The sequence below is a fragment of the Aquarana catesbeiana genome, linkage group LG02 (assembly GCF_042186555.1).
Source record: "Aquarana catesbeiana isolate 2022-GZ linkage group LG02, ASM4218655v1, whole genome shotgun sequence".
Lineage (NCBI taxonomy): Eukaryota > Metazoa > Chordata > Amphibia > Anura > Ranidae > Aquarana > Aquarana catesbeiana.
This window is the reverse complement of record NC_133325.1, coordinates 770,092,749-770,098,555: the sequence shown is the minus strand read 5'-3', so window position 1 is coordinate 770,098,555 and position 5,807 is coordinate 770,092,749.

Sequence of the window (5,807 nt, the reverse complement as noted above, 5' to 3'; positions counted from 1 at the left end):
TGTGCCCATCAAACGCAGCCACTGTGCCATCAAACGCAGCCACTGTGCCCATCAAACGCAGCCACTGTGCCATCAAACGCAGCCACTGTGCCCTCAAACGCAGCCACTGTGCCCTCAAACGCAGCCACTGTGCCCATCAAATGCTGCCACTGTGCCCATCAATTGCAGCCACTGTGCCCATCAAACGTAGCCATTGTGCCATCAAACGTAGCCACTGTGCCCTCAAACGCAGCCACTGTGCCCATCAAATGCTGCCACTGTGCCCATCAAACGCAGCCACTGTGCCATCAAACGCAGCCACTGTGCCATCAAACGCAGCCACTGTGCCCTCAAACGCAGCCACTGTGCCCTCAAACGCAGCCACTGTGCCCATCAAATTCTGCCAGTGCCCATCAAATGCTGCCAGTGCCCATCAAATGCTGCCAGTGCCCATAATACTGATATACTTTATCATTGTACCTGCTGTCCTGGGGGTTTCCCTCGTGCTCCTCTCTCTCCTCCTGACGTCACAGCCCCAGGGCCGAGGAGACGATTCACTGCAGGAAAGCAGTGCAGGGGAGGGTAGTCGGAGCTTAAGGCTCCACCTGTCACTTATGGGGGGCGCGAGTGACACACGCCGCCCCCCCCGCATGAGAGAAAGCCCCCCCACCCGTCTGACTGATTCCCGGCTCCCGCTGCCGCCTCCCGCACACTTGCAGCCCACGGCGGCCGGCTTTCTGTAGCGGCGCCGCTGTGTATGGGCGTGCTTGTCAGAGAGTAGGGGGCGTGAGATACACGCCCTCACCCCCCTGCCAAGCACGCCCATACACAGCGGCGCCGCTACAGAAAGCCGGCCGCCGTGGGCTGCAAGTGTGCGGGAGGCGGCAGCGGGAGCCGGGGAATCAGTCAGACGGGTGGGGGGCTTTCTCTCATGCGGGGGGGCGGCCTATTTTGCCGCCCCCCGCAAAGTGCCGCCCTAGGCCTAGGCCTTGTTGGCCTAGGCCAAAACACAGCCCTGGAAAGACCCCAGCGAGGTGCCACATCTGCACATGCAGGAATGCTGTCTCCTATGGCTACAGTCTTTAACAGTTCCTAACTGAAATGTAACAGTTCCTTCATCTTCACTACAACTGCCTCTTGTAGTTTTTCAATACTGAGCTCCCGGTCTCTCACTAGACTCTCTGATTTACTGACTCTGAACCCTTGAGCTCCTCCAAGGTTTGCAGTGGTATCTTCCTCAAGCATCACCCCGATTCCCTGCTGGATCCCTAGCTTGGCACTCCAGATACTTCTCAAGCTTCACCACTGCTGACCGGCTCAGTCCCTGGCTTGACACACAAGGTTGCTCTGCAAGCGTCACCTCCGCTGGCTGGGTCCCTGACTTGATCAACGCCTGAAGTTTCCAGATTCTCCTCCGTGCCCGTTCGGTGAGAATACTGCTCCGGTATTTGCTTCAGTTACTCACTGTGGTCCCTGGTAACAAGGTGGTCGGTCCCTTTGTGGCGACAGCTTCCCCCCAACTTCTGACCACGGCAGGTTCTCCGGCCGGCAGAACCGTCCACATTTGGTTGGATTGCCAGCCGCAATCCCAACCCTGTGCTGCTCTCCTGCTTCTGGATAGGCCCTCAGACAGCCTAGCAGCCAGATGCCCCTGGGATAGCCCCAATCTCTGGCCTAGCAGCCTGGGGCAGACAACACATGTCCACCCAGACAGCCGTCCGGGTGGCACAGAACACAGATCACCTGACTCCACCCAAATATATAGGTTCTCCCAGCAGGCCAAGGGATTCAAGAAAATCCCTGCCCATTGGCTGAGATACCCCACATACCCATAACCTGACCTTGGGTTGCCCTTCTCATATCTAATACCACCAAGTACCCGGCCACCTAGTGGTAGAAGAGAAAAGTGCAACAAGGCCGAACTTAGGGAGAAATCAATGGATCTCTATCAATCAACCAGGATAACTACTCCTGGCAATTTGTGAGTAGCTCCCTGCCTAAGCTACAGGGTGCTACAGTCTTTATTGCTTGTTTCACTCAATAATGACTCTTCTGAATAGGACAGGAAGAAGAAAGAGAGGCCTAAAACTCTATTTAAAGTAGAACTATAGTCAATTTTTTTTCCCTTTTGAATAGAGTAAGGGAGGGTTATAACACCTGTCAGTTTATTTTCGCTATCTTTGTTCTATTGCGGAGATTTCCCTTCACTTCCTGTCCCTCCAATATAAGGGAAACCGTTGGAGCACCCCCTCTCTCAGGTCTCCAGAACTAGTGTCCTCATTGGAAGATTTTCCCTTTATTACTTTTCTAGGGACAACTCAAAATTTGGCATTTTCTTTTACTTTCTCTTTCAATGATAACGGTAAACAGGACAAATAGGGAGGGTGACTGTCCCTAATAGGGACACAGACAGCAAAAAATAAAACTGACAGGTGTTCTAATCACCCCTCTCCACTGTATCCAAAACAAAAAGAAAAGTTTTGCCTTTAGTTATACTTTAACCTAGTTAGTAAAAATAGGTATCTATAGAAATGACAGATGTTACATAGTCGGTAAGGATGAAAAAAGACAATAGTCAATCCAGGTCAACCTGTGTAGGTGCATGTATCAGTGTCTATAATGATTTCCCATATCCCTGTATGTTGTGTCCTTTAAGATGGACAGTGGGGACGGAAAGTATTCAGACCCCCTTAAATTTTTCACTCTTTGTTATATTGCAGCCATTTGCTAAAATCATTTCAGTTCATTTTTTTCCTCATTAATGTACACACAGCACCCCATATTGACAGAAAAACACAGAATTGTTGACATTTTTGCAGATTTATTAAAAAAAAAAAAACTGAAATATCACATGGTCCTAAGTATTCAGACCCTTTGCTGTGACACTCATATATTTAACTCAGGTGCTGTCCATTTCTTCTGATCATCCTTGAGATGGTTCTACACCTTCATTTGAGTCCAGCTGTGTTTGATTATACTGATTGGACTTGATTAGTAAAGCCACACACCTGTCTATATAAGACCTTACAGCTCACAGTGCATGTCAGAGCAAATGAGAATCATGAGGTCAAAGGAGCTGCCTGAAGAGCTCAGAGACAGAATTGTGGCAAGGCACAGATCTGGCCAAGGTTACAAAAAAAATTCTGCTGCACTTAAGGTTCCTAAGAGCACAGTGGCCTCCATAATCCTTAAATGGAAGACGTTTGGGACAACCAGAACCCTTCCTAGAGCTGGCCGTTCGGCCAAACTGAGCTATCGAGGGAGAAGAGCCTTGGTGAGAGAGGTAAAGAAGAACCCAAAGATCACTGTGGCTGAGCTCCAGAGATGCAGTTGGGAGATGGGAGAAAGTTGTAGAAAGTCAACCATCACTGCAGCCCTCCACCAGTCGGGGCTTTATGGCAGAGTGGCCCGACGGAAGCCTCTCCTCAGTACAGGACACATGAAAGCCCGCATGGAGTTTGCTAAAAAAACACCTGAAGGACTCCAAGATGGTGAGAAATAAGATTCTCTGGTCTGATGAGAGCAAGATAGAACTTTTTGGCCTTAATTCTAAGCGGTATGTGTGGAATAAAACAGGCACTGCTCATCACCTGTCCAATACAGTCCCAACAGTGAAGCATGGTGGTGGCAGCATCATGCTGTGGGGGTGTTTTTCACCTGCAGGGACAGGACGACTGGTTGCAATCGAGGGAAAGATGAATGCGGCCAAGTACAGGTATATCCTGACGAAAACCTTCTCCAGAGTGCTCGGGACCTCAGACTGGGCCAAAGGTTTACCTTCCAACAAGACAATGACCCTAAGCACACAGCTAAAATAACGAAGGAGTGGCTTCACAACAACTCTGTGACTGTTCTTGAATGGCCCAGCCAGAGCCCTGACTTAAACCCAATTGAGCATCTCTGGAGAGACCTAAAAATGGCTGTCCACCAATGTTTACCATCCAACCTGACAGAACTGGAGAGGATCTGCAAGGAGGAATGGCAGAGGATCCCCAAATCCAGGTGTGAAAAACTTGTTGCATCTTTCCCAAAAAGACTCATGGCTGTATTAGATCAAAAGGGTGCTTCTACTAAATACTGAGCAAAGGGTCTGAATACTTAGGACCATGTGATATTTCAGTTTTTCTTTTTTAATAAATCTGAAAAAATGTCAACAATTCTGTGTTTTTCTGTCAATATGGGGTGCTGTGTGTACATTGATGAGGAAAAAAATGAACTTAAATGATTTTAGCAAATGGCTGCAATATAACAAAGAGTGAAAAATTTAAGGGGGTCTGAATACTTTCTGTCCCCACTGTATATCTAAAGCCCCGTACACATGATTAGATTTTCCGACAGGAGATGTTGGATGTCAGGCTGTTGGCGGAAAAGTCGCTCCATCGGACAATTGTTGTTGGCTAGCATGTTCTCAAATTTTCCGCCAACAAATGTGTTTTGTCGGACATTCCGATCGCGTGTACACAAGACCGTCGGACAAAGGTCCAAAGTACAAACACGCATGCTCGGAATCAAGGATGAGCCGGAAGCACTCGGTCTTGCAAAACTAGCGTTGGTAATGGAGACATCACATCGGCTCGCCGTACGTCTTGTACGTCACTATGTTCGTAAATGTTGGCCAACATTTGTGTTACCGTGTGTATGCAAGACAAGTTGGAGCCAACACCCTTTGAACAAAATTCTACGGTTTTGTTGTCGGAAAGTCCGATTGTGTGTACGAGGCATAAGAGTCTTCCAAAGATATCCATACTCCCTGCAGCCACCACCATTGTGGCAGAGAATTCCACATCTTTATTGCCCTGACAGTAATGCTGTTTAAGGTTAAACCGCTTCTTCCCCAGTCTCATTGTGTGGCCTTGTGTCCTTTTACACTCCCAAGGACTGAATAGTTTATTTCCTATGCTGGGATCTCCATTGAGATATTTGTAGATCTCTATCATGTCCCCTCTCAAGCGTCTTTTCTCCAGCGAGAAGAAATTTAGTGTTTGCAGCCGTTCTTCATAATTGAGGTCCTCTAGTCCCCTTATTAGTTTTGTTGCCCTTCTTTGAACTCTCTCCAGCTCCAGCACATCCCTTCGGAGGACTAATGACCAGAACTGAACGGAAAACTCCAGATGAGGCCTAACCAGAGTTTTATAAAGTGTCAGAATTATAGTTTTGTCCCTGGAGTGTATCCCCTTTTTTATGCATACTAACATTCTGCCTGCTTTGGTAGCTGCAGCTTTGCACTGCATGCTGTTGCTCAAACTGCCATCTATTAGCACCCCTAGATCCTTCTCCATCCTTGATTCTACCAGCTGTTCTCCACCTAGTGTATATTTTGCATTTGTTTTTTGACCCCAAGTGTATTACTTTACATTACTCCACAAACCTCATTTGCCATGTTCACCAGCTTGATCTGGGATTTTTTAATGTTCGTAGGATTTCCCTGAAGCCTGATAGCCAAGTCTGCTCTGGGGAAGTATTAACTGAGGTTCTCCCCCAGCACTTTCCATATGCAAAAACACAAGTTCACCCAATGCAAACTTGCATATCTATACAATAATCATTTAGTGGCCATATTGCCCAAGCATTACCTTCGACCTACCTAGCACCAGTAAGTGCTTTGAAACTTTTGATTTATCACAGCCCACAAATTCCTTGATAAAGTCCCGCAATCCGTATAATACAACATAGGTCAAATGTTTTAGTAGCCTATGCAGCCTCAACAAAGAACATATAGGGATTGTGAAACCATTATTTGGGTTTTTATTTGACATAGCAGTTGGGTGGAAATGGAAATTGTGATGGAGCCTCTGAGATATAGAAAGCTTGCATGACAGTCAACTTGC